This window comes from Macaca nemestrina, chromosome 4, assembly GCF_043159975.1.
Source record: "Macaca nemestrina isolate mMacNem1 chromosome 4, mMacNem.hap1, whole genome shotgun sequence".
Classification (NCBI taxonomy): Eukaryota; Metazoa; Chordata; class Mammalia; order Primates; family Cercopithecidae; genus Macaca; species Macaca nemestrina.
Window position 1 is genome coordinate 57,069,034 of NC_092128.1, and position 27,862 is coordinate 57,096,895.

Consider the following 27,862-nt stretch of genomic DNA (forward strand, 5'->3'; position numbering starts at 1 on the left):
ACTGGGATTACAGATGCCCGCCACCACACATGGGTAATTTTTAAAAAATTTTTAGTCGAGATGGGGGTCTCACCATGTTGGCCAGGAAGGTCTCGAACTCCTAGCCTCCAGTGATCATGCCTGCGGTAGCCTCTCAAAGTGCTGGAATTACAGGCATGAGACACTGTGCCTGGCCCTAGCAGTGGAATTGTTGGGCTGTTAGGTGTAAGTGGGCTGTTAAGTATGTTTAAGTTCACAAGAAACTGCCAAACTGTTTTCCAAAGTAGTTATATTTTTCATTTCTCCCAACTCTGTTTTTGCCTTATTCAGACCTCCCCTCAAGAAAGACTCCCAACTCTTGATATTGCCAGTTTAAAAATCTTCAGCCATTCTAGTAGATGCATAGTAGTAGTTCATTGTGGTTTTAATTTGCATTACGCTAATGAAGAGTGATTTTGAGCATCTTTTCATGTACTTGTTTTCTATATATATTTCTTTGATGAGTTGTCTGTTCAAAGTGTCACTGGGTTGTTTTCTTATTATCAAATTGTGAAAGTTGTTTACATATTCTGGGTACAAGTCCTTTATCAGATACATGTTTTGCAAATGTTTTCTACCATTCTCTGTCTTTTCATTCTCTTAATACTGTCTTTCACAGTTTTTCACAGCAGAAATTTATAAATTAATGAAGCCCACTTTATACTTTTATTTCTTCTATGGTTTGCATCTTTTGTTTCTTAACTTCAAAAGCTTTTCCTAACCCTAGATCACAGGATTTTCTCTCAGATTTTCTCTAGGCATTTTATAGTTTTAGATTTTATATTTAGGTCTGCAATGCATTTTGAAAACTTCCATCTGTAAGGTTTGGGTCAAGATTCCCTTTGTTTTTCTCTCTCTCTCTCTTTTTTTTTTTTTGGACACAGTCTCTCACTTTGTCACCCATACTGTGGAGTGTAGTGGTGTGATCATGGCTCACTGCAGTCTTGAACTCTTGGGCCCATATGATCCTCCCTCCTCTTACTCTTCGTGTGTTCTTGTGACTATTGTTATTGTAGTATTTTTGTCACTCTGTGTTACTGGGTGCTTTTGTAATAAAATTCTATTTATATTTAATAATAATGGCTATATTTGTCCAGTGCTTAAAATTAGGTATTGCACATAGTGTTGGAAACAATGCATATGTTGCCTGTTATAAAAATTGTGAAAGACAGACCGGGCGTGGTGGCTCACGCCTATAATTCCAGCACTTTGGGAGGCCGAGGTGGGTGGATCACCTGAGTTTGGGAGTTGAAGACCAGACTGACCAACATGGAGAAACCCTGGGTCTACTAAAAATACAAAATTAGCTGGGTGTGGTGCTGCATGCCTGTAATCCCAGCTACTTGGGAGGCTGAGGCAGGAGAATCGCTTGAACCTGGGAGGCAGAGGTTGCAGTGAGCCGAGATTGTGCCATTGCACTCCAGCCTGGGCAACAAGAGTGAAACTCCGTTTAAAAAAAAAAAAAATTGGGGCCGGGCGCAGTGGCTCAAGCCTGTAATCCCAGCACTTTGGGAGGCCGAGACGGGCGGATCACGAGGTCAGGAGATCGAGACCATCCTGGCTAACACGGTGAAACCCCGTCTCTACTAAAAAATACAAAAAACTAGCCGGGCGAGGTGGCGGGCGCCTGTAGTCCCAGCTACTCGGGAGGCTGAGGCAGGAGAATGGCGTAAACCCGGGAGGCAGAGCTTGCAGTGAGCCGAGATCGCGCCACTGCACTCCAGCCTGGGTGACAGAGCATGACTCCGTCTCAAAAAAAAAAAAAAAAAAAAAAAAAAAAAATGTAAAAGACAAGTGTTATTATCTATACAGATGAGACTACTGAGGCACAACATGGTTAAGTAGCTTGCTTTGTGTCACTTGATCAGTTATTGGCAGAGCTAGAATTTGAGCTTAATATGTGTAATTATAAAGCCTGAATTATTTCTGTTATATCACAATACATTTAGGCTTGCTTTCTTTCTTTTTCTTTCTTCCTTTCTTTTCTTTTCTTTCTTTCTTTCCTTTTCTTTTTCTTTCTTTCTCTCTCTGTCTCTCTTTCTCTCTCTCTTTCTCTCTTCCTTTCTTTTCTTCCTTTCCTTCCTTTCCTTTCTTTCCTTTCTTTGTTTCTTTCTTACAGAGTCTCACTCTGTCACACAGGCTGGAGTGCAGTGGTGTGATACTGGCTCACTGCAACATTAGTCTCCCAGGTTCAAGTGATTCTCATCCCTCAGACTCCCGAGTAGCTGGAATTACAGGCATGGGCCACCATGCCCGGCTACATTTTGTATTTTTAGTAGAGATGGGGTTTCACCATTTTGGTCGAATGACCTCAAGTGATCTATCTTCCTGCCTTGGCCTCCCAAAGTGCTGGGATTACAGGGGTGAGCCACTGTGCCCAGCCTGCTGCTTTCTTTCTTATGTGGATTTAAAAAACACTTATTTATGGCCTGCTTTGTGCTTGGGTGGGGGTGGAAGAAGGGGAGATACAAAGAGGAGAACTTTATATTTCTTGCCTTGAGATAATTTTTAATTTTATTAGAGAAATAGCTGCAATGTAAAATACACTGCTCATTGTTGGTAATTTTTTCCCTGCATATTGCTTTTTATTTGTCTTCTATGATTGCCTTCAAATGCTTATCAATAGTAATTTGTTTCTTTTTACTTAAATCCTTTTGCCCCCTGGAAACTTCATTCACATTGAGCATCACTTATATGCAAAGCACCATTCTAGGTTCTACAGAAGGTAGCAAAGAAGAGCAAGATATGATAATTGCAAAGGAGCTTAGAAAACAGGAGGGCAGATTGAGCAGTTATAGAAAAAATCAGAATTCAAATTATAAAAGAGGGAGGAGGAGGATATGGTCATTTGTGGTTGTGGGCATCGAAGAGTGCTTAGTGGAAGAAGCTAAATTTCACCTAGATCTTACAGGATGTGTAGGATTTTGGCAGGTGGAATTGGGATGGGCAATGACATTTTAGCTAAGGGATATTAGTAAAAATTATTAGAGTAAGATATTTGAATAATGATGAATCAAGTAATCTGGAATCTTGTTATATATGTGGGTGAACAGTTGAAGAAAAGGCAAAAAGAAGGTGAGTCTTAACTGAAGATTCTTGAATGACATATTGTGGGAGTTTTCTGTTTTTAGATAGGCAGAGGTAAGCTGGTTTGTTCATTCATTTTAAGCAGAAGAGAGTGACGTGGTAAACTATACATTGAAGGAACCTTTTTTGGTCACTGTGCTTACTTGGTGGAAAGGAAAGAAACTATAGGTATGGAAACCCTTTCTTTCAAAAGCTAGTGAGAATACAGTAGGTGGTGACTATGGAAAGGGAAAAAAGGACAGAAATATTTTAACAGAAGGATAAACTGAACTGGTCAAGTGATTTAGTGTTAGGGGAAAATTGAAGAAGGAAGTATTGGTGTTACTGAAAATTTTTTGTATTTGGATGTTGGATGAGGATGTGCCATTAACACAGAATTGGAAGGAGAACTTCAACTGTTTTATATTAGAAAGATGATATTTTGGTGTTAAATATTCCTTATGGAGATGAAGATGTGGAGTTTGGCAGAGAGGTTGGGTTGGGAGATTTATTTGGAGATTAATTTGCCATGAGGTTATAGTTTACATCATGTGAGTACATTTTTAGAGGCAGTGTAGAGAAGAGAGAAGAATGCATAGGAGAGATCCTAGCTAAATGTCCCGGTTTCGATGGTAGGATTATGAGAATGAGGGAGTAGTCAGGTAGGATAGTACAGTTTCAGTGAAACTTGAGAAATTTTGAGAAGGAATCAATACTGTTATGTTGCAGTGAGGTCCACGGAAAAAGGGCTGAGAAGCCACTGGACTTGTTAGCTTTGATTAGCTGTGTTAGGGAGGGGCTGTGATAAATCACTTCTTTCCCATTTACTGTTTGTAAAGTCCTTTCTCTTCTTTTTACTGTATCCTTCATCTCCTTCAATTTTTATTTTTGCTTATGTAATTCTAATCATTTTGTAGTGTAACTACTTTTCCTTCTGCTTCCCCATTTAAGTTCTGTACATTTCTCTTCTTCTGCCGCTGCTTGTTCTCTCATCCATTTCTAGCCATATATTATTCCTGGAAGGATATAGGAGAGGGAAGCGGAGGAATGTCGTTGTTGCTCAGTTCAATTGATTTCATGGACTGCATTATTATGGTGTGAATTATGGCTCATATTCAGGGCAGGCAAAACTGATAGTGTGAAGCCTATTTGATATTTGTGCAGCAACACTATATTGTGACTGAAAGCTGTAGTATGAAATTCTGACATTTTCTTCTTTCTCTCTTTTTTTTTTTTTTTTTGAGACGAACTTTCGCTTTGTTACCCAGGCTGGAGTACAGTGGTGCGATCTCGGCTTACCACAACCTCCGCCCCCTGGTTCAATCAGTTCTCACGTCTCAGCCTTCTGAGTAGCTGGGATTACAGGCGTGCGCCACCTCACCTGGCTAATTTTGTATTTTTAGTAGAGATGGGGTTTCACTATGTTGGCCAGGCTGGTCTCGAGTTTCTGACCTCAAGTGATCCACGCGGCTTGGCCTCCCAAAGTGCTGGGATTACAGGCATGAGCCACTGCGCCTGGCCGACATTTCTTAAGAACTTCCAGTGTGGATTTTTATGACACTGTAATTTCTAAAAAATGAATATAAAGAATATCCTGTACATCAAAATTTGTGGTTTGAAGAGTAAAAGCATGGCTTCTTTTTCTTAAAAACTGTTAAACCTAATACATAATGTATGTGTGTATGCATGTTCAGAATACCTATATAGTTTATTTTTTAATTCTAATTTTAATTTTTTTTTTTTTTTGAGACAGAGTCTTGCTCTGTCGCCCAGGCTGAGTGCGGTGATGCGATCTTGGCTCACTGCAAGCTCCGCCTCCTGGCTTCATGCCATTCTCCTGCCTCAGCCTCCCGAGCAGCTGGGACTGCAGGCGCCCGCCACCACGCCTGGCTAATTTTTTGTATTTTTAGTAGAGACGGGGTTTCACCGTGTTAGCCAGGATGGTCTGGATCTCCTGACCTCGTGATCCACCTGTCTTGGCCTCCCAAAGTGCTGCGATTACAGGCGTGAGCCACTGTGCCCAGCCACTAATTTTAATTTTTTGAGATAAGGTCTCACTCTTTGCCCAGACTGGAGTGCAGTGGCATGATCACAGCTCACTGCAGCCGTCACCTGCTGGGTTTAAGTGATCCTCCTACTTCAGCCTCCCAAGTAGCTGGGACTGCAGGCATGTACCACCATGCCCAGTTAATTAAAAAAATTTTTTTTTGGCTGGGCGTGGTGGCTCACACCTGTAATCCTAGCACTTTGGGAGGCCGAGGTGGGAGGATCATGAGGTCAGGAGTTCAAGACCAGCCTGGCTAGCATGGTGAAACCCAATCTCTACTGAAAATACAAAAATTAGCTGGACATGGTGGTGTGTGCCTGTAATCCCAGCTACTTGGGAGGCTCAGGCAAGAGAATCACTTTAACCTGGGAGGCGGAGGTTGCTGAGATTGTGCCACTGCACTCCAGGCTGGGACACAAGTGTGAAACTCTGTCTCAAAAAAAAGAACTTTTTTTTTTTTTTTTTTTTAAGGGACAGGGTCTCTCTGTGTTGCCCAGGCTGGTCTTGAATTTCTGGGCTCAAGCTGTCCTCCCACCTTGGCCTCCCAAAGTGCTAGGATTACAGGCATGAGCCTCTGTGCCGGCCCATAATTATTTCTAATTTTCTCCTTTTTTTCTCTTGATTAACTATAACATAACATTGAGATAACATATATCAAGTGAGGTAGAACAGCACTTGAACAGTTTTAATGGAGGGAGACCTTTGGAAACATTTTTTAAATGTGTTTATGTGAATACATATTATGTTACATATTCAGTGTTTTACTTTGAAATGTTTTTTTTCTTGTGTCTGCTAATATACTGTGAGTGATTCTAAATCTTTAAAAAAGTATATATCTGAACATAATTATCAGTTCTTTCGGGAAGGAGATTTAGGTTACCAACTTGATTATACAAATGATACATAATACATGAATCCCTTTCTTTTTCTTTTCTTTTTTTTTTTTTTTTTGAGAGTCTCACTCTGTCATCCAGGCAGGAGTACAGTGTTACGATCTCGGTTCACTGCAACCCCTGCCTCCTGGGTTCAAGTGATTCTCCTGCCTCAGCCTCTGAGTAGCTGGGATTACAGATGTGCATCACCACGCCCAGCTAATTTTTGTATTTTTAGTAGAGATGGGTTTTCACCATGTTGGCCAGGCTGGTCTCGAACTCCCGACTTCAGATGATCCACCCGCCTTGGCCTCCCAAAGTGCTGGGATTACAGGCATGGGCCACTGTGCCTGGCCATGAATCCCTTTCTATTGTAGAAGTTTCAGATAATTTAGGAAGTAAATAAAATAAAACCCAGAAGTTTCTTGTCTTTCTTCGCTAGGGATAAGCCCCCCATTTTTTTTTTTTTTTTTTTTTTTTTTTGAGACGGAGTTTCGCTCTTGTGGCCCAAGCTGGAGTGCAGTGACGCAATCTCGGCTCACTGCAACCTCCGCCTCCTGGGTCCAATTGATTCTCCTGTCCCAGCCTCCCGAGTAGCTGGGATTATAGGTGCGCACCACCACGCCTGGCTAATTTTTTGTATTTTTAGTATAAACGGAGTTTCACCATCTTGGCCAGGCTGTTCTCGGACTCCCGACCTCCGGTGATCCACCCACCTTCGCCTCCCAGAGTGCTGGGATTACAGGTGTGAGCCACTGCGCCCGGCCATGAATCCCTTTCTGTTGTAGAAGTTTCAAATAATTTAGGAAGTAAATGAAATAAAAACTAGAAGTTCCTTTTCTTTGTTCCCTAGGGATAAGCCCCCCAGCTTTTTTTTTTTTTTTTTTTTTTTTGAGGTGGAGTTTCACTCTTGTGGCCCAAGTTGGAGTGTAGTGATGCAATCTCGGCTCACTGCAACCTCTGCCACCTGGGTCCAATTGATTCTCCTGCTTCAGCCTCCCGAGTAGCTGGGATTATAGGCATGCACCACCATGCATGGCTAAGTTTTTTTTGTATTTTTAGTATAAACGGAGTTTCACCATTTTGGCCAGGCTGGTCTTGAACTCCTGATCTCAGGTGATCCACCTGCCTCGGCCTCCCAAAGTGCTGGGATTACAGGCGTGAGCCATCATGCCCGGCCAGGGGTGAGCCCTTTTAAGTGTTTGTTCTTTCACATCTTTTTCTGTGCATTTACACATGTACGTATATAAACACACTCACAGAAGAGATTATACAATTTACTAATGTTATGTTATGTTATGTTATGTTATGTTATGTTATGTTATGAAATGGAGTTTTGCCCTTGTTGCCCAGGCTGGAGTGCAGTGGCGCGATCTTGGCTTACTGCAACCTCTGCCTCCTGAATTCAAGCGATTCTCCTGCCTCAGCCTCCCAAGTAGCTGGGATTACAGGCATACACCACCATCCCCGGCTTATTTTATATTTTTAGTGGAGACAGGGTTTCTCCATGTTGGTCAGGTTGGTCACGAACTCCCGACCTCAGGTGATCCACCTGCCTTGGCCTCCCAAAGTGCTGGGATTACAGGCATGAGCCACTGTGCCTGGCCAAGATTATGTAGTTTATTTTTAAAAACCTAAATATACTATCTATATGCCTTTTTCTGTAAACCTCCTTTTTTTCTTTAGTTAACTGTGTCTTAGAGTGCTTCTGTTATATATTGTTAAATTTATACACACATACATATACATGTGTATCTCTGTATTTCTAGTTAAGTTTTGCCTTTATAAGTTTTTTAGTAAGCATTTCATTTCAGAGTAGTTTTAGATTTACAGAAAAGTTGCAAAGGTAGTACAGAATTCCCATACACCATTATTAACATCTTACATTTATTTAGCACATTTATCATAGTTAATGAAACAGTAGTGATGCATTATTATTAACTAAAGTCCATACTTTATTCAGAATTTCCTTAGTATTTTGTCTTGTATCCTTTTTCTGTTCAAGGATCCCATCCAGGATACTGTATTACATTTAATCATCATGTCTCCTTAGACTCCTTTTGGCTGAGACAGTATCTCAGACTTGCATCGCTTTTGATGACCTTGATTGTTTGAGGTGTACCAGTTAGGTATTTTGTGGAACGTCTCCCAACTGGGATTTGTCTGATGTTGTTCTCGTGATTAGATTGGAGTTTAGGGTTTTGGGGAGGAAGACAATAACTGTAAATTTTAAAGATAAAATTTAATTTAAAAATAGTGAAAAATTTATAGTAAGAAGTGTCCCTAGGTTTCTCTATTCGTAGTCCTCAGCTAGTTTAGTTTCCCATCTGCTTTTTTTTTTTTTTTTTTTTTTGAGACAGAGTCTCGCTCTGTCACCCAGGCTGGAGTGCAGTGGCCGATCTAGGCTCACCGCAACTTCCGCCTCTCGGGTTCAAGCGATTCTCTTGCCTCAGCTTCTAGGCGCATGCCACCACGCCCAGCTAATTTTTTCGTTTGTTTGTTTTCTTTGAGACAGTCTCGCTCTTGTTGCCCAGGTTGGAGTGCAGTAGTGCGATCTCGTCTCACTGCATCCTCCGCATTCCTGGGTTCAAGTGATTCTCCCGCCTTGGCCTCCCAAAATGCTGGGATTACAGGCGTGAGCCACTGCGCCTGGGCTAATTTTTGTATTTGTAATACAGATGAGGTTTCACCATGTTGGCCAGGATGGTCTCAATCTCTTGACTTCTTGATCCGCCCGCCTCGGCCTCCCAAAGTGGTGGGATTACAGGCGTGAGCCGCCGTGCCTGGCCATCATCTTTTTTTTTTTTTTTTGAGACGGAGTTTCACTCTTGTTGCCCAGGCTGGAGTGCAGGGGCGCTCTCTCGGCTTACTGCAACCTCCGCCTCCTGGGTTCAAGCGATTCTTCTGCCTCAGCCTCCTGAGTAGCTGGGATTACAGACATGTGCCACCACGTCCAGCTAGTTTTATATTTTTAGTAGAGACAGGGTTTCTCCATATTGGTGAGGCTGCTCTCGAACTCCAGACCTCAGGTGATCTGTCGTGCCTCAGCCTCCCGAAGTGCTGGGATTACAGGCATGAGCCATCACACTCAGTCCCCTGTCTGCTTTTAATTCCAAATTTCTGAATAAAATGCTCATACTACTTTTCTTTAGTTAGACATATAGTACATTCTTGTTATGTTAGATAAGAATTACCACTTTATTTATTTATTTTTATTTTTAGTATTATTTTTCAAGACAGACTTGCTTTGTCACCCAGGTTAGAGTGCAGTGGCTCAGTTAGTAGCAGCGATTACAGGCCTGTGCCACCATGCTAAGTTAATTAAAAAACAGATTTTTTTTTTTTCTGTAGAGACAAGGCCTCACTTTTTTCCCAGACTGGTCTTGCCCTTCTGGCATCAAGTAAACCTCCTGCCTCAGCCTCCCCGAGTGTTTGGATTACAGGTGTAAGCTACTGAGCCTGGCCAGAATGACCACTTTTATAACCTAGCTTCTTTCCTTTTTAATAATTCCACATACCTTAGTTAAAACAATAATCAGTGCTTATGATGACTCTGCAAATGCTGTTTAATGCAGATCAGGGAGAGATCCTTTTTATATGGCTTTCTTCATTTTTGTGTAGTTAAAAATTGCCTCTCTTTTTCATTTACTTATGTATCTGTTGCTTCCTTTTCTACTCTATTCTCTGTGTTCTGTGATAAGAGATAATTTGCCAGGTCCCCCTTTGTTTCTGGAGGTCTTGTTTTTAAGTGCTCCATTCTTGTACTTCAGCCTGAACTAGTTATCTGCTGAGCTATCTGCACAGTGTTTATTTTAATACATTCTCATCTGTTCTTTTATGCTGGGTCCCCCAATCTCACATCGTCTTCCTTTGTTTACTACTCCTTAATTTACTTGAGCACACCCTCAAATAACTTCCTGTGACAGCATGCATGTGTGGTAATTTTTAAAAAATTTTTGCTTGTCTGAATATGCCTTCCTGCATACTTGATTGATAGTTTGGCAGATTATAAAATTGTAGATTAAAAATTATTTTCACTTGCCAATTTTGAAGGCATTGCTGCATTACTTTCTAGCATCTGTGTACTGTTACTGTTGAAGAGTTCATTTCCATAGTTACCTGATCTTTTATGTGATCTGTGTATTTTTTCCTTTCCTCTAGAAGGTTTTAGGATCTTTTATTTATCCCAGTATACTGAAATTTCATAATTGTGTGTATAGTGTGTGTGTGAGGAGGGGACCACGGTGGTGGATTCCATTCTTTGTACTCATCCTTTATGAAAACTTTCGTTTGGGAGACTGATCTTTTTTGGGAAGATTTATTGTATTATTTATTTGATATTTTTCTTCCCTATAAAATTCTGAACTACTCCCCCTGCCCCCCTGCCGAAATTTCAGTTAATTTGATATTGGATCTCCTGAATAGATCCTTTTAGGTCACCTTATTTTGCTGTTTTCTACTTTTTTTGCCTTTTGTTCAGGTTTTTGGGAGATTATCTCGCCTTTATATTCTAACATTTTAATTAAGTTTTTCAGTTTTGCTATTATATTTTTAATTTTCCATATCTCCTTTCTAAATTTAATTCAGTTTAAGCGTTTTAGGAAAGTACAGTCAGCTTGTTTTTAGGTACGTCCTTTGCCTTACCTGGGATGCCTGAGTCTTGAAGCCTATTTAGTTTCTTCAAAAATGGAAGTTCAGTGTTTTCCTTAAGGGATGAGAGTGAAATAATCTGAACTATTTGGTGTGGGAGGACTGGGAAGTTTAACTCTTCTTTTTATAAACTTGAGTCAGTTTTCCTTAAGATAGCTATATGTGTGTTTGCGTGTGTGTGTGTGTGTGTGTATATGTATGTGCAAACATATATGCATACATGTAATATGTGCATTTATGTGTATATACATGTATTCACACACACGTATATATGATAGTCTTGGGATCCTTTTATAGATTTTGACTGTTACTTTAAACATTAATGACTTCATAATTTTTCATTGTATGAGTATACCCAACTTTAATCAGTTCTTCATAATTAAAATTTAAGTTACTGGCCAGGTGTGATGGCTCACATCTGTAATTCCAGCACTTTGGGACACGGAGGTGGACAGAGTTCGAGACCAGTCAGGGCAACATGGTGAAACCCCGTCTCTACAAAAAATATAAAAAACTAGCCTGGTATGGTGGCATGTGCCTTTGCTTCCAGCTACTTGGGAAACTGAGGTGGGAGGATCACTTGAGTTGGGCAAGTCAAGACTGCACCGAGCCATATTTGTGCCACTGTACTCCAGCCTGGGTGACAGAGTGAGACCCTGTCTCAAAAACAAAATTTTTTTTTAAAAGTTATTTTCAGTTACTATTGTAAATAATGGGGAATGAGGACCCTTGTATAGCTAGCTGGTACAGTTGGCCGTCTTCATCTGTGGGTTCTGCATCTGTGTATTCAACCAACCATAGATCAAAAGTATTTGGAAAAAAGCAATGAAAAATAACAATACAACAATAAAAATAATATAAATTAAACAATGCAGTCTAACAATTATTTACATCGTATTTACATTATATTAGGTTTTATAAGTAATCTAGAGATGATTTAAAGTGTGTGGGAGAATGTGCATAGGTTGTATATGCAAATACTATGTAATTTTATATAAGTGACTTGAGCATCCACAAATTTTGGTGCGTGGATTTAGGTATTTATGGGGGTGTCCTGGAACTAATCCCCCATGGATGATGGGCAACTGTATTTGTGCAGGTTTGCCTCCTTTTTATTAAATTCTAGCAGCGGAATTATGGAATCAAAGGACTGATCTGTTTTAATGTTTGTTCTACATATTGTTAAATTGCCCTCCAATAAGACTGTCTTTACACTCATTGTGTAGAAGTACTTATTTCACTTTACCTTTGCCAGCATTCGTTATTCTTTTTTTTTTTTTTTTTTTTTTTTGAGACGGAATCTCGCTCTGTCGCCCAGGCTGGAGTGCAGTGGCCTGATCTCAGCTCACTGCAAGCTCCGCCTCCCGGGTTCCGCCATTCTCCTGCCTCAGCCTCCCGAGTAGCTGGGACTACAGGCACCCGCCACCTCGCCCGGCTAGTTTTTTGTAGTTTTAGTAGAGACAGGGTTTCACTGTGTTCACCAGGATGGTCTCGATCTCCTGACCTCGTGATCCACCCGTCTCGGCCTCCCAAAGTGCTGGGATTACAGGCTTGAGCCACCGCACCCGGCCTTTTTTTTTTTAAATAGTCAATTTGATAGGTGAAAAGTGGTTTCCTACTGCTCTGATTTGTATCTCTTTGAATACTACTGGTAAGGTTGAAATTTTTTCCATGTTTTTTTTTTAACATTAGCATTCTTTGAAATGTGCTGTTTTATGTCCTTTGTTCCTTTATTTTTCAATTTTTAAAATTTTTAAAGTTTTTTTGGTATTGTAAAAGCTTTTTGTTTAAACAAAGCTCTACAGATGGTGAAGATGTGGAGAAAGGGAACCCTTGTACACTATTAGGAATGTAAATTAGTACAGCTCCTATGGAAAACAATATAGCGATTCCTCAGAAAATTAAAAATAGAACTACCGTGTGATCCAGCAATCCTGCTGCTGAGTATATACTCAAAAGAAAGGAAATTACTATGCTCCCATGTTCATTACAGCATTATTCACAATAGTCAATATACGGAGTCAAGCTAAGTTTCTGTCAAGAGATGCATGGATAAATGAAATGTTGATATATATACACTGTGGATATATTATTCAGCCTTAAGAAAGAAGGAAATCCACCAAGCAGGAACCCACATCCAGGAACAGAGCACTTTGCTCTTCCCTCAGACTGAATGGAGACCAGAAATCAGATGTTTATGCCCAAGAAAAGTAGGATTTCATTCAGCACTTCTCCCGGATTGTCAGGGTGCTGACTGAGAATGAGATGGGGCACCCAGAGATAGGAGTGCTATTGCCCGACTCGAGGAGGTCCTGGAGTACAGTGCCATTGGAGGCAAGTATCACCAGGGTTTAATGGTGCTGGTAGCATTCCAGGAGCTGGTGGAGCCAGGGAAACAGGATGCTGATAGTCTTGAGTGGGCGCTGACTGTGAGCTGGTGTGTGGAACTACTGCAAGCACTCTTCCTGGTGTCAGATGACATCATGGATTCATCCTCACTCACCTGCCAGGGGCAGATCAGCTGGTATCAGAAGCCAGGCATAGATTTGGATGCCATCAATGATGCTGTGCTTCTGGAAGCATGTATCTACCGCCTGCTGTGTCTACCACAATTTCAGTTAGGAGAAATAAGTTCAATAGAGATACATGCTTTGTTGCCTGGAGCAGCCCTATTACCTGAACCTGATCAAGCTCTTCCTGCAGAGTTTCTGTCAGACTGAGATTGGGCAGACTCTGGACCTTATCACAGCCCCCCCGCCCCGCCAGGGCAGGGTGGATCTTGGCAGATTCACTGAAAAGAGGTACAAATCTATTGTCAAGTACAATTGATTCCTGTAGCTGCAGTCATGTATATGGTGGGCATTGATGGCAAGAAGGAACACACCAATGCCAGGGAGATCCTGCTGGAGATGGGAGAGTTCTTTCAGATTCGAGATGATTACCTTGACCTCTTTGGGGACCCCAGTGTGACTGGCAGAGTTGACACTGACATCCAGGACAACAAGTGCAGCTGGCTGATGGTTCAGTGTCTGCAACAGGCCACTCCAGAACAGTTACCAGATCCTGAAGGAGAATTACGGGAGAAGGAGGCCAAGAAGGTGGACCTGGTTAAGGCACTCTATGAGGAGCTGGATCTACCAGCTGTGTTCTTGAAGTCTGAGGAAGACAGACCCACCTTATGGGTCTCGTGGCAGTACACGGTGCCCCTAACCCCAGCTATCTTCCAGGGACTAACACACAAAATCTGTGAGCGGAAGAAGTGGCCTATAGACTGCAAGGGCAGGGAGAGGAGGCTCTCAGTAAATTATTGTGTAACCTTAAAAAACAAAAACAAAAAGACAAAAACAAGGAAATCCTGTCATTTCATTTGCAACAACATGGATGAATCTGGAGGATATTGTACAGAATGAAATAAACCAGACACAGAAAGACAAATGCCTTATGATCTCATTTATATGTGAGGTATAAATGAGTCAAACTCATAGAAAAAGTGTAAAATGGTGGTTACCGGATGCTGGGGGATTGGGGAGACGTTCAAAGGATACACAATTTCAGTTAGGAGAAATAAGTTCAAGAGATCTATTGTATATCATGGTGACTACAGTTAATACATTATAGATGCGAAAATTGCTAAGTAGATTTTAAGTGTTCTCACCACACACAAAAAGATAAGTATGCAAAAATTTTCTCCTATTCTGTAGGTTGCCTGTTCACTCTGATGGTGGTTTCTTTTGCTGTGCAGAAGCTCTTTAGTTTAATTAGATCCCTTTTGTCAGTTTTGGCTTTTGTTGCCATTGCTTTTGGTGTTTTCGACATGAAGCCCATGCCTAGGGTTTTTATGGTTGTAGGTCTAACGTTTAAGTCTTTAATCCATCTTGAATTAATTTTTTTGTTTTTCGAGACGGAGTCTCGCTCTGTCGCCCAGGCTGGAGTGCAGTGGCGCCATCTCCCCTCACTGCAAGCTTCACCTCCTGGGTTCACGCCATTCTCCTGCCTCAGCCTCCTGAGTAGCTGGGACTACAGGCGCCCGCCACCACGCCCGATTAATTTTTTGTATTTTTAGTAGAGATGGGGTTTCACCATGTTGATCAGGATGGTCTCTATCTCCTGGCCTCGTGATCTGCCCGTCTCGGCCTCCCAAAGTGCTGGGATTACAGGTGTGAGCCACTGCCCTGGCTTGAATTAATTTTTATATAAGGCATAAGGAAGGGATCCAGTTTCAGCTTTCTACATATGGCTAGCCAGTTTTCCCAGCACCATTTGTTAAATAGGGAATCCTTTCCCCATTGCTTGTTTTTGTCAGGTTTGTCAAAGATCAGATAGTTGTAGATGTGTGGTATTATTTCTGAGGCCTCTGTTGTGTTCCTTTGGTCTACATCTCTGTTTTGGCACCAGTACCATGCTGTTTTGGTTACTGTATGCTTTGTAGTATGGTTTGAAGTCAGGTAGTGTGATGCCTCCAGCTTTGTTCCTTTGGCTTAGGATTGACTTGGCAATGCGAGCTGTTTTTTGGTTCCAAATGAACTTTAAAGTAGTTTTTTCCAATTCTGTGAAGAAAGTCATTGGTAGCTTGATGGAGATGGCATTGAATCTATAAATTACCTTGGGCAGTATGGCCATTTTCACGATATTGATTCTTCCCCTCCATGAGCATGGAATGTTCTTCCATTTGTTTGTATCCTCTTTTATTTCACTGAGCAGTGGTTTGTAGTTCTCCTTGAAGAGGTCCTTCACATCCCTTGTAAGTTGGATTCCTAGGTATTTTATTGTTTGAAGCAATTGTGAATGGGAGTTCACTCATGATTTGGCTCTCTGTTTGTCTGTTATTGGTGTATAAGAATGTTTATGATTTTTGCATGCTGATTTTGTATCCTGAGACTTTCCTGAAGTTGCTTATCAGCTTAAGGAGATTTTGGGCTGAGACAATGGGGTTTTCTAGATATACAATCTTGTCATCTGCAAACAGGGACAATTTGACTTCCTCTTTTCCTAATTGAATACCCTTTATTTCTTTCTCCTGCCTGATTGCCCTGGCCAGAACTTCCAACACTGTTGAATAGGAGTGGTGAGAGAGGGCATCCCTGTCTTGTGCCAGTTTTCAAAGGGAATGCTTCCAGTTTTTGCCCATTCAGTATGATATTGGCTGTGGGTCTGTCATAAATAGCTCTTATTATTTTGAGTTACGTCCCATCAATACCTAATTTAACAAAGGGCTAATATCCAGAATCTACAAAGAACTCAAATTTACAAGAAAGAAACAACCCCATCAACAAGTGGGCAAAGGATATGAACAGACATTTCTCAAAAGAAGGCATTTATGCAGCCAACAGACACATGAAAAAAATGTTCATCATCACTGGCCATCGGAGAAATGCAAATCAAAACCACAATGAGATACCATCTCACACCAGTTAGAATGGCGATCATTAAAAAGTCAGGAAACAACAGGTGCCGGAGAGGATGTGGAGAAATAGGAATACTTTTACACTGTTGGTGGGACTGTAAACTAGTTCAACCATTGTGAAAGACACTGTGGCGATTCCTCAGGGATCTAGAACTAGAAATACCGTTTGACCCAGCCATCCCATTACTGGGTATATACCCAAAGGATTATAAATCATGCTGTTGCAAAGACACATGCACACGTATGTTTATTGCGGCACTATTCACAATAACAAAGACTTGGAACCAACCCAAATGTCCAACAGTGATAGTCTGGATTTAGAAAATGTGGCACATATACACCATGGAATACTATGCAGCCATAAAAATGGATGAGTTCATGTCCTTTGTAGGGACATGGATGAAACTGGAAACCATCATTCTCAGCAAAGTATCGCAAGAACAAAAAACCAAGCACTGCATGTTCTCACTCATAGGTGGGAATTGAACAATGAGAACACTTCACAGGAAGGGGAACATCACACACTGGGGCCTGTTGTGGGGTGGGGGGAGGGGGGAGAGGGGAGGGATAGCATTAGGAGATATACCTAATGTAAATGATGAGTTAGTGAGTGCAGCACACCAGCATGGCACATGTATACATATGTAACAAACCTGCACATTGTGCACATGTACCCTAGAACTTACAATAAAAAAAATAAAAAAGATAAGTATGTGAAGTAATGCATATATTTGTTGAATAGCTTGATTTAACCATTTTACAATGCATTCATACATCAAAACACCATGTACACCATAAATATATACAATTTGTATTTGTCCGTTTAAAAAGAAAAAAGCTCTGCTTAAGAAGGAAATTAACCCATTGTCTTTTGGGGAAAATTGTTTGTCCTATACTTACACTCAGAAAAATTGTGGATCCTTAATGTTAGGGATAGTTTCATTCAGTCATAGAACTTACTGTAAAAAATGACTAGGCCAGTTAGATAAGGGGACTAAATTTGAGAAACTATTCCCGGAAGACTTTAAGGACTAAGAATTTCCTTCTGTGGTGTAGCATGGCAAAGGAAAAGAAGGAAGGATTAATGAAGATGAACCAAGAGCACCTTATGAAAGAGAAAGTCATTGATTTACTGTAGAAAATAATGCAGTAATTTCTCACTTTATCACAGAAACTGTTTCATGCATAAAACAAGCATTTATTGAAAGAAAGCCTTCTCTACTCATGGAGTTTACGTGGATGGGGGGGGGAGGAGGATGGTAAGACAGATGTTTGTAACCAGAATACAGTGTGAAATTTCCTGTAATACATATAGATAACCCAATTACTATACAGTATAGTACTAATGGACCTTGTTTAGTTTCTTAGCACAGAAAAAATAAGAATTGTCCTTTAGGTGATTGCCAAAAGTTAGAACTGTTACCTCTCTTTCCTGTAGTGACAAATGACATCTGAGAATTAAGAGATAGAATAAAATGAAATGAGACTCAACAAAAAAATTTTCATTTTCGGCCGGGCGCGGTGGCTCAAGCCTGTAATCCCAGCACTTTGGGAGGCCGAGACGGGCGGATCACGAGGTCAGGAGATCGAGACCATCCTGGCTAACACGGTGAAACCCCGTCTCTACTAAAAAATACAAAAAACTAGCTGGGCGCGGTGGCAGGCGCCTGTAGTCCCAACTACTCGGGAGGCTGAGGCAGGAGAATGGCATGAACCCGGGAGGCGGAGCTTGCAGTGAGCTGAGATCTGGCCACTGCACTCCAGCCCGGGCGACAGAGCCAGACTCCATCTCAAAAAAAAAAAAAAAAAAAAAAAAAAATTTCATTTTGAATAATTAAAATTTTTTTTTTTCTATTTTTGAGGTCATCAGTGTGAGAATGATGAGAGTTAAAAATTTTTGTCATAATTAAGGTATATTTTAGGAAGCTAGGAAGTATGTAGTACATTTTAAAAAGTCATGAGAATAATTAAAAAATGACAGTCTTCTGTTATCTGGTAAATAATTCTGAAGATTCCAGGTAAATGGATTGTTGACATGTTTATTCTAGTTTTTGTTTTAGAGATAGAGTCTTGCTCTGTCACACAGGCAGAAGTGCCTTGACACTGTCATAGTTCACTGCAGCCCCCTGAGTAGCTAGAACTACAGGTGTGTACCACCGTGCCTGGGTAATTTTTTTTTTTTTTAAAGGTTTTTGTAGAGACAGTATCTTGCTTTGTTTCTCAGGCTTATTTTTTGATATTTACTTTAGAGACAGGGTCTTACTCTGTCACCCAGTCTGGAATGTAATGGCATGGCTATAGCTCACTGCAGCCTCGAATTCCTAGGGTCAAGTGATCCTCCCATTGGGTTTATTTTTACTTTTTTAGAGATTTGGTCTTACTCTGTCAGCCAAGCTAGAGTTGCAGTGCAGGGTTCATAGCTCGCTTCATTCTTGAACTCGTGGACTCAGGGGATCCACCTGGGTAGTTTGGTGTGTAGGCATGTGCCATCATGCCCAACTAGTTAAAAAAGAAAAAAAACCAACTTTTTTTTTTTTGTTAAGAGATGCCAGACGTCTTTATGTTGCCCAGGCTGTTCTCAAACTCCTGGCCTCAAGTGATTCTCATACGTCAGCCTCCTGAGTAGCTGGGATTACATGTGTGTGAGCCTGGCTCTTGTAACTGTATTTTGTACCTATTAATCATCCTCTCTTCATCCTTCCCTTCCTTCTGCCATTCCTAGCCTCTAGTAACCGCTTATCGACTCTCTACCTTCATTAGATCCACTTTTTAAGTTCTTACATATGGGTGAGAACATGCAGAATTTCTGTGCCTGCTTTATTTCATTTAACATAGTGACCTCCAGTTCCATCCACATTGCTGCCAGTGATGAGATTTCCTTCTCTTTTTAGGCTGAATAATATTCCATTGTGTATATGTACCACATTTTTTTATCCATTCATTCATTGATGAAACCTTAGGTTGATTCTCTGTCTTGGCTATTGTAAATAGTACAGTAAACATGGAAGCGCAGGTATTTCTTTGATAACACTGATTTCCTTTCTTTTGGGTAGGTTCTCAGCAGTAGGATTGCTGGATCATATGGTAGTTCTATTTTTAGTTTTTTGAGGAACCTTCATACTAGTTTCCATATTGGTTGAACTAGTTTGCATTTCCACCAACAGTGTACAAGTGTTCTCCTTTTTCTGCATCCTTGCCAGCATGTTTTTTATGTGTGTGTTTTTGGTAAAAGCCATTCTAACTTGGGTGAGACTATATCTCATGGTTTTAATTTGCATTTTCCTGATCATTAGTGATGTTGATTCTTTTTTCATGTACCTGTTGGCCATTTGTATGTTTTTTGAAAAATGCCTATCTAGATCATTTGCTGCCCCCCCCGCCCCATTTTTTTTTTTGAGATAGGGTCTCTGTCACCCAGGCTGGAGTGCAGTGATGTGGTCATGGCTCACTGCAGCTCCAACTTCCCAGGCTCATGTGGTCCCTCTACCTCAGCCTCTCAGGTAACTGAGACTACAGGTACACGCCACCATGCCTGGCTAATTTTTTCTTTTCTTTTTTCTTTTTTTTTGAGTTGGAGTTTCACCATGTCAGTCAGGCTGGAGTGCAGTGGTGCCATCTCGGCTCACTGTAACCTATGCCTCTGGGGCTCGGGTGGTCCTCCCACCTCAGCCTACCGAGTGGGTGGGACTACAGGCATGTACCACCTGGCCTGGCTGATTTTTCTATTTTTTGTAGAGATGGGGAGTCTCGCTACGTTGCTGGGCTGGTCTCAAACTTCTGGGCTCAAGCGTTCCACTCGTCTTGGCCTCCCAACAATTTATGTCTTTTTTTTTTTTTTTGAGACGGAGTCTCGCTCTGTCGCCCAGGCTGGAGTGCAGTGGCCGGATCTCAGCTCACTGCAAGCTCCGCCTCCCGGGTTTACGCCATTCTCCTGCCTCAGCCTCCCGAGTAGCTGGGACTACAGGCGCCCGCCACCTCGCCCGGCTAGTTTTTAGTATTTTTTAGTAGAGACGGGGTTTCACCGTGTTAGCCAGGATGGTCTCAATCTCCTGACCTCGCGATCCGCCTGTCTCGGTCTCCCAAAGTGCTGGGATTACAGGCTTGAGCCACCGCGCCCGGCCAATTTATGTCTTTTAATTGGATAGTTTAGTCTATTTTTATTCAATATTTTTATCAATAGATAAGGACTTGTTTTCTGGTTGTTTTCCTCTCTTCTTTCTTCCTGTTTTCCTTTTGTGTTTAAGTGATTTTTCTCTAGTAGTATGTTTTAATTCATTGCCTTTTTTTAGGGTATCTATGGTAGGTTTTTGCTTTGTGGTTACTGTGGGGCTTGCAAAAATATCTTCTAGAAATAACAAGGTTTTTTTGTTTTTGTTTTTTTGAAATGGAGTTTTGCTCTTGTTACCCAGACTGGAGTGCAATGGTGTGATCTTGGCTCACCACAACTTCTGCCTTCTGGGTTCTAAGTGATTCTCCTGCCTCAGCCTCCTGAGTATCTGGGATTACAGGCATTTGCCACCACGCCCGGCTAATTTTGTATTTTTAGTAGAGACGTGGTTTCTCCGTGTTGGTTAGGCTGGTCTGGAACTCCTGATCTCAGGTGGTCCGCCTGCCTAGGCCTCCCAGAGTGCTAGGATTACAGGCGTGAGCCACTGTGCCCGACCACAAGTTATTTTAAACAGATGTCAACTAACTTTGATCAGAAAGAAACCAAGGAAAAACTTAAACAAACAAAACCTCTTTAAGTCAATTTCCATCACATTTTGACTTTTCTTCTCTTAATGTCAATCTTTTCATATTTCCCATCTCTTAACAGGTTGCCATGGTTATTTCTGATAGATTTATCTTTTTTTTTTTTTTTTTTTTTTTTTTTGAGATGGAGTCTCACCCACTCTGTTGCCCGGGCTGGAGTGCAGTGGTGCGATCTCTGCTCTGCAACCTTGGTCTCCTGGGTTCAAGCGATTCTCCTGCCTCAGCCTCCCAAGTAGCTGGGATTACAGGCACGCGTCACTGTGCCTGGCTAGTTTTTGTATTTTTAGTAAAAATGGGGTTTCACCTTGTTGGCCAGGATGGTCTGGAACTCCTCATCTCAAGCAGTCTGCCCATTTCGACCTTCCCAAGTGTGGGATTACAGGCGTAAGCTACTGCATGTGCCCTGCCCATTTACCTATTATACTTGATGCCAAAAATATGAGTGGATTATACACCACAGTTACAGTGTTAGGGTATTCTGAATTTGTGTACTTTTACCCATGAGTTTTGTACCTTCAATTTTTTTTTGTATGTTAGCACCCCTTTGTTTCAGATTGAAGAGCTTCTGAATATGTTGTCCTACTTCCTCCATGTATAGTTGTTGAGAGGTTTATTGTCAGGCTAATCGGAGCTCTTTATATGATACTTGCTTCTTTTCACTTACTGCTTTGTAAAATCTTATCTTTGTCCTTTTTCTCTGATAATTTGACATGCCTTGGGGTAGTCTTATTTTGGTGGAATATGTTTGGTGATCTCTGACCTTCCTGTGTCTGGACACGTATCTTTCTCCAGGTTTGGAAGGTTTTCTGGGATTATGTTTTATTTATTTTTTTTCAGAAAAAATTTAACAGGTTTCTTTATAATTATAAAGTTGAACTGCTGAAACTCGTTCACTGAAACATTTTGACTTGCATTAATGCTTTACATCCCTGCATTTATATTAAAAATTCACACACAAATGAACATGGAAAAACTGCCATTACCTGATTTCGGTCACCTGTTTTTCCATTCACAATCACATACTTAGGCACCTTTTGACCCCATGGTGGGGAAAAAAATCTAACATTCAGAACTACCAGTAATGGGAAGAAGATAATTTTTTTCTTTTGGGAGAATGAAATGTTTGCCATCATACTGGATTCTTGAGCATATTCCCCACCAATATGGTTTGGCTCTGTATCCCCACACAAATCTCATCTTGAATTGTAATCCACACCTGTTGAGGGAGGGACCTGGTGGGAGGTGATTGGATCATGGCAGCAGTTTTCCACCATGCTGTTCTTGTGATAGTGAGTGAGTTCTCATGAGATCTGCTGGTTTAAAAGTGTCTGGCAGTTCCCCCCTCACTCTGTCTCTCTTACCATCTTGTGAAGAAAGTGCTTGCTTCTCCAGCACTATCGTGCTGCCACGATAGTGGGTTTCCTGAGGCCTTTCAAGCCATGCAGAACTGTGAGTCAATTAAACTTTTTTTCTATCTCAGGTAGTTCTTTATAGCAGTGTGAAAAGGGATAATACATCCACGTATTAGTGGTGTGCTAGCTGGATGTCTTTTGGCATAATTGGTTTTTTTTTTCTTTCTTTTGAGATGGAGTTTTGCTCTTGTTGCCCACGCTGCAGTGCGGTGGCGTGATTGCAGCTCACTGTAACCTCCACCTTCCAGGTTCAAGCGATTCTCCTGCCTCAGCCTCCTGAGTAGCTGGGATTACAGGCACGTGCCACTACGCCTGGCTAATTTTTTGTATTTTTAGAGAAACGGGGTTTCACCATGTTCACCAGGCTGGTCTCGAACTCCTGACCTCAGATGATCTGCCCGCCTTGGCCTCCCAAAGTGCTGGGATTACAGGCGTGAGCCCCCGCGCCTGTCCCTTTTGGCATAATTGTTACATGTTTTGCATGGATAGCACACAGGTAGGTGTCTTCAAAAAAGGCCAACCAGTTAAGCCTCACTTGCCTCCTGCAAAGCACCAATAACTGTGCTCTGGAAGCGCAGATCTGTTTTAAAGCCCTGAGCAATCTGTTGCACTAGTCGCTGGAAGGGAAGTTTGTGAATCAGTTGTTCGGTGGACTTCTGGTAACGTGTAATTTCACGTAATACCAGGCCTGTGATGATGATGTGTCTTTACCCTTCCAGTAGAGGGCACACTCTTGTGAGCGACCTCCTGGCTGCTTTACCACACTGGTCGATTTGCGGGCAGTCAGCTTTGTAGGAACTATGGTATAGAGGCCTCCTTACTTACCCACCTTCTCCTTAGGCTGGAGCTCAGTGAGCTAGAGGTGGTGCCGGCCTTAGAGAGAGACAGTGGTGTGGCGGTGGCTGCAAACACAATTGAAAAGGATTATTTTTTAAAACAAGTTTACTGCCCCTTCTTTCTCCACTCTTTGAAACTACTCTTATGTTTGTTTTGAGGTTATTCGCTATATCTTGTTGTCATGCTTTGCTCCTTATTTATTCTTTTTTCTCTTCTGTGTATTTTCAAATAATTAGTCTTTAAGTTCACTGATTCTTTCTTCTGCTTTATTCTTTCTACTGTTGAGAGCCTGTAGTGCATTTTTCATTGCAGCAAATGCATTTCCCAGTTCCAGGATTTCTTTTTTTTTTCATTATTTCAATATCTTTGTTAAATTTCTCTGGTAAATTCCTAAATTGCTTATCTATGTTATCTTGGAGTTGTCTGAGTTTCCTTGAAACTGCTATTTTGAAGTTTTGATCTGAGAGCTCACATGTCGCTGTTTTATTAGGGTTGGTCACTGGCTCCTTGCTTTGGGGAGGTGATGGCCGCCTGTTTGCTGTTGTGTCTTGTGGTCTTATGTCTGTGGCTTTGCATTGAAGGATTATTTATGTATTCTGGTCTTCAGTGTCTGGCGTCTGGCTTGTTTTGGTCCTTACAGAGTTTATTTGCTTAGTGGTTTTGTGCGGTTGCCTGTCGAATCCCCTTAATTCCATATTGCTGCCTCCTTTTCAGCACTAGATGTCGCAGTAAGCCCAAGTTCGCCTATTTGGGGCAAATGTTCAGAGGACTGCCTATCCCCAATGACGGGGTGGAGGCGTGGCTGGCGGGGGGCGGGAGTTGATCCTACAAAGGATACTCCCGCCGTGTGGGAGGGCTGGCTGCAGGTTCATGCCCAGAAGACCCATGGAGCTTGCCTCCTGTGGTGTGGTGCTGCTCAACAGCCACCCTGATTTGGCCTAATTTTTTGGCTGAGATAAACTGCAGAGTTTCCTGGACTGTCTCCAGCTGCCATCAGGGCTTTTTCTCCCTACAGGCACTTGCAATGCTTCTTGTGGATTAAGGCAGGAATGGTTTTCCTGCAGGAGAACCCAAGATGGTAAAGAAGCTGGCTGTCTGCCTCATTCTTACGTTTTCTAATGTAAAACCTTGAGTCTTGGGGGATTTTTCCATGGGGTGCCTTGCAGGTCTGGGGAGGGGAATCACAGAAGTTGGTTTCTCTTACCATCTATTTGGAGTTTTAAATTTCCCTGTGGCCCTGGGGATCATCTGCACCTCAGGTTTGAGTTCTGGGATATTGCTAGCGATAGTCTTGATCCTGGATATTTGCTTTTGGTTTTCTTTGGGGAAGAGTGAAGCCAGATGGCTTCTGCTCTGCCATTTTGATAGTGCCACTTATTTTTTTTTTTTTAGCATATTGAAAATATTCTGCTGGCTTGTGGCTGTTGAGAAGTCAGTAGGCCTTTGCTGTTTTAAATGTGGTCTGCTTTTTCCTTTCACTTCTTTTATAGTCTTCTCTCTGTCTGCAGCTTCCATTGTGGTGTTTTTGTGTGTGGAATTCTTTTTATTCATTCCATGTAAGAGTTACTAGCTTTCTTTAATCTGATTTTCTGCCCTAATTTTGAGGTATGTATGGCTGCAGTTGGAAGGAGGTGGTAAACAGGGATTTCTTCAAGGTTTCTGGGGACCCTATAGCTGCAAGGTCAGAACAGAAGTGAAGGCAGTGTCCACTACTGACACCTTGGGAGCCCTCACGACTTTAATAATAATAGAGACTAGTGAATTTTATTGAAACCAGATGAGATTATTTTGTTGCTAATAACTGATGTTCCAAAGTGGTAGTTACAATAAGAATCAACTGGCATTTGTTGACTGTAAGATTCTTAGTGCAGTATTATTATTCATCTTTATTTCCTAAATCCATACATGCTTAATAGAAGTGTATTGGGTGAATGAGATACATATTACACTGAAGCGTATATGGCTTATACTGCTAAATCGTAAGTTCACCGTATTTCTGAAGATCCCATTTATGTTTTGTTTAAAATTATTTTAGGCTGGGCACAGTGGCTCACTGCTATAATCTCAGCACTTTGGGAGTCTGAGGTAGGTGGAGAGCTTGAGCACAGGAGTTTGAGACCAGCCTGGGCAACACAGTGAGACCCTGTCTCTACAAAAAATTAAAAAATTAGCTGGGTGTGATGGCATGCACCTGTTGTCCCAGCTACTTGAGGGGCTTAGGTAGGAGGATTGCTTGAGCCTGGGAAGTCAAGGCTGCAGTGAGCTGTGGTCATGCCACTGCACTCCAGCCCGTGTGACAGAGGAAGACCTCCAGCCCGTGTGACAGAGGAAGACCCTGTCTCAAAAAAACAAACAAAATTATTTTAATGAGTTTCTTTTTATATCTTAACCTTTATGTGTGGGCTAAACACATACTTTATATGTGTTTAAAAGGTATGTGTTTAGCCCATGTTCATTTTTCCACATATATAATTTCCTTTTTGTTCTGGGTTGATAGTAACTTAGTCATGTATTCCTTCTTCTTTCTTCCATTCTTAGATTCCTTTGGCCGTTTGGGTTTAAACTATATTATAGGTCTGTTTGCATCTGTTCCCCCCACTCCCCTTTGTATTTACTTATTTATGCCTTAAAAAGTTGACCTCTTGTTTAGAGCAGCTTTAGGTTCATAGCAAAATTGAGCAGAAGGTACAGACTTCTCATATACCCTCTCCCCCAACACATGCATAGCCTTCCCCATTATTTTTTATTTATTTATTTATTTTTTTTGATATGGAGTCTTGCTCTGTCGCCCGGGCTGGAGTGCAGTGGCACGATCTTGGATCACTGCAAGCTCCGCCTCCCGGATTCATGCCATTCTCCTGCCTCAGCCTCCCAAGTAGCTGGGACTACAGGCAGCCACCACCATGCCTGGCTAATTTTTTGTATTTTTAGTAGAGACCGGGTTTCACCGTGTTGACCAGGGTGGTCTCGATCTCCTGACCTCGTGATCTGCCTGCCTCGGCCTTCCCCATTATTAACATCCCCTACCAGAGTGGTACATTTGTTACAACTGATGAACCTACATTAACACATCATTACCACCCAGAGTCTATCGTGTACATTAGGAGTCACTCTTGGTGGTATAAATTTTCATGGGTTTGGACAAACGTGTAATGACATGTATCCACCATAATAAAGTACGGAATATTTTAAATGTCCTAAAAATCCTCTGTGTTCTGCCTATATTCATCCCTCCTCCCCTCTATACCCTGGCAACCACTGATCTTTTTATTTAAAGTCTCCATAGTTTTGCCTTTTCCAGAATGTCATATGGTTAGAAGCATACATTATGTAGCCTTTTCACACTGCTTCTTTTACTTAGTATGTATTTACATTTCCTCCATGTCTTTGCATGGCTTGATAGCTCACTTCTTTTTAGTGCTGAAGAATATTCCATTGTCTGAATGTGCTACCTGAAGGACATTATGGTTGCTCCCAAGTTTTGCCAATTATGAGTAAACCTGCTGTAAATATTGTGGTACAGATTTTTGTGTAGACATAAGTTTTCAGCTCCTTTAGATAAATACCAAAGCCTGTGATTGCTGTAACATATGATAAGAATATATTTAGTTTTGTAATAAACTGCTAAACAGCCTTCCAGAGTGGCTGTACCATTTTACATTCCCACCAGCAGCAGATGAGAGTTCCTGTTGCTCTGTATTTTTGCCAGCATTTGGTGTTGTCAATGTTCTGGATTTTGGTCATTCTAATAGGTGTGTAGTGGTATCTCGTTGTTTTTATTTGTGTTTTCCTGATGACATGAGGTGTGGCACATCTTGTCATATGCTTATTTCCTATCTGTATATCTTCTTTGGCGAGGTGTCTGTTAAGGTCTTTGGTCTTTTTTTTTTTTTTTTTTTTTTGAGACAGGGTCTCACTTGTTCATCCAGGCTTGAGTGCAGTGGCACGATCTTGGCTCCCTGCAACCTCTGCCTCCTGGACTCAAGTGATCCTACCACCTCACCCTCTCACCTAAACCTCCCACCTCAGCCTCCTGAGTAGCTGGGGCTACAGGCACGCATCACCGCGCCCAGTTAATTTTTGTACTTTTAGTAGAGACGGGGTTTCATCATGTTGCCCAAGCTGGTCTTAAACTCCTGGGCTCTAGCAATCCGCCTGCCTCAGCCTTCCAAAGTGCTGGTATTACAGGCTTGAGCTACTGTGCCTGGCCTGGTCCATTTTTAATAGTTTGTTTTCTTATTATTGAGTTTTAAGAGTTTTCTTTTTTTGGATAATAACCCTTTATCAGACTCATCTTTACCAAGTATTTTCTTATAGTCTGTGGCTTCTTTTTAGTCTCTTGACTGTGTCTTTTGCAGAACAGAAAATTTTAATTTTAATGAAATCCAGCTTATCAATTCTTTTTTTAATCTATTGTGCCTTTGGTGCTGAATCTAAAAACCCAGAATCCCTGGTCATCTAGATTTTCTTCTGTGTTATTTTCTAGCACATACCACCTCTCCCAGTTGTTCCAGTAGTGTTTGTTGAAAAGACTTTTATCTTCATTATATCTCCATTATATAGCCTTTGCTCCTTTGTCAAAGATAAATTGCTTGTATTTAAGTGGATGTATTTCTGGACTCGCTGTTTTGTTCCATTGATCTGTTTGTGTATTCTTTCTCCCGTAAGACATTGTCATGATTCCTCTTTTTATTTTTAAATAAAATGTGTAACCCTTATATTTAGTTTGACTTTTCAAACAGATAGTTTCTTGCTTTTATGGTGGCAGAGTTCTTACTTTTATTCTGAGAATTATGATGATAAG

At 41.4% G+C, this 27,862-nt stretch overlaps 1 protein-coding gene and 1 pseudogene across 1 annotated transcript in view; both read left to right on the forward strand.

Moving 5' to 3' along the window:
- The window catches only part of LOC105475368 (round spermatid basic protein 1 like), a 101,996-nt gene that overhangs the window by 21,694 nt on the left and 52,440 nt on the right, over window positions 1-27,862 (forward strand). The window lies entirely within an intron of this gene.
- LOC139362489 (farnesyl pyrophosphate synthase pseudogene) lies at window positions 3,024-16,582 on the forward strand (annotated as a pseudogene).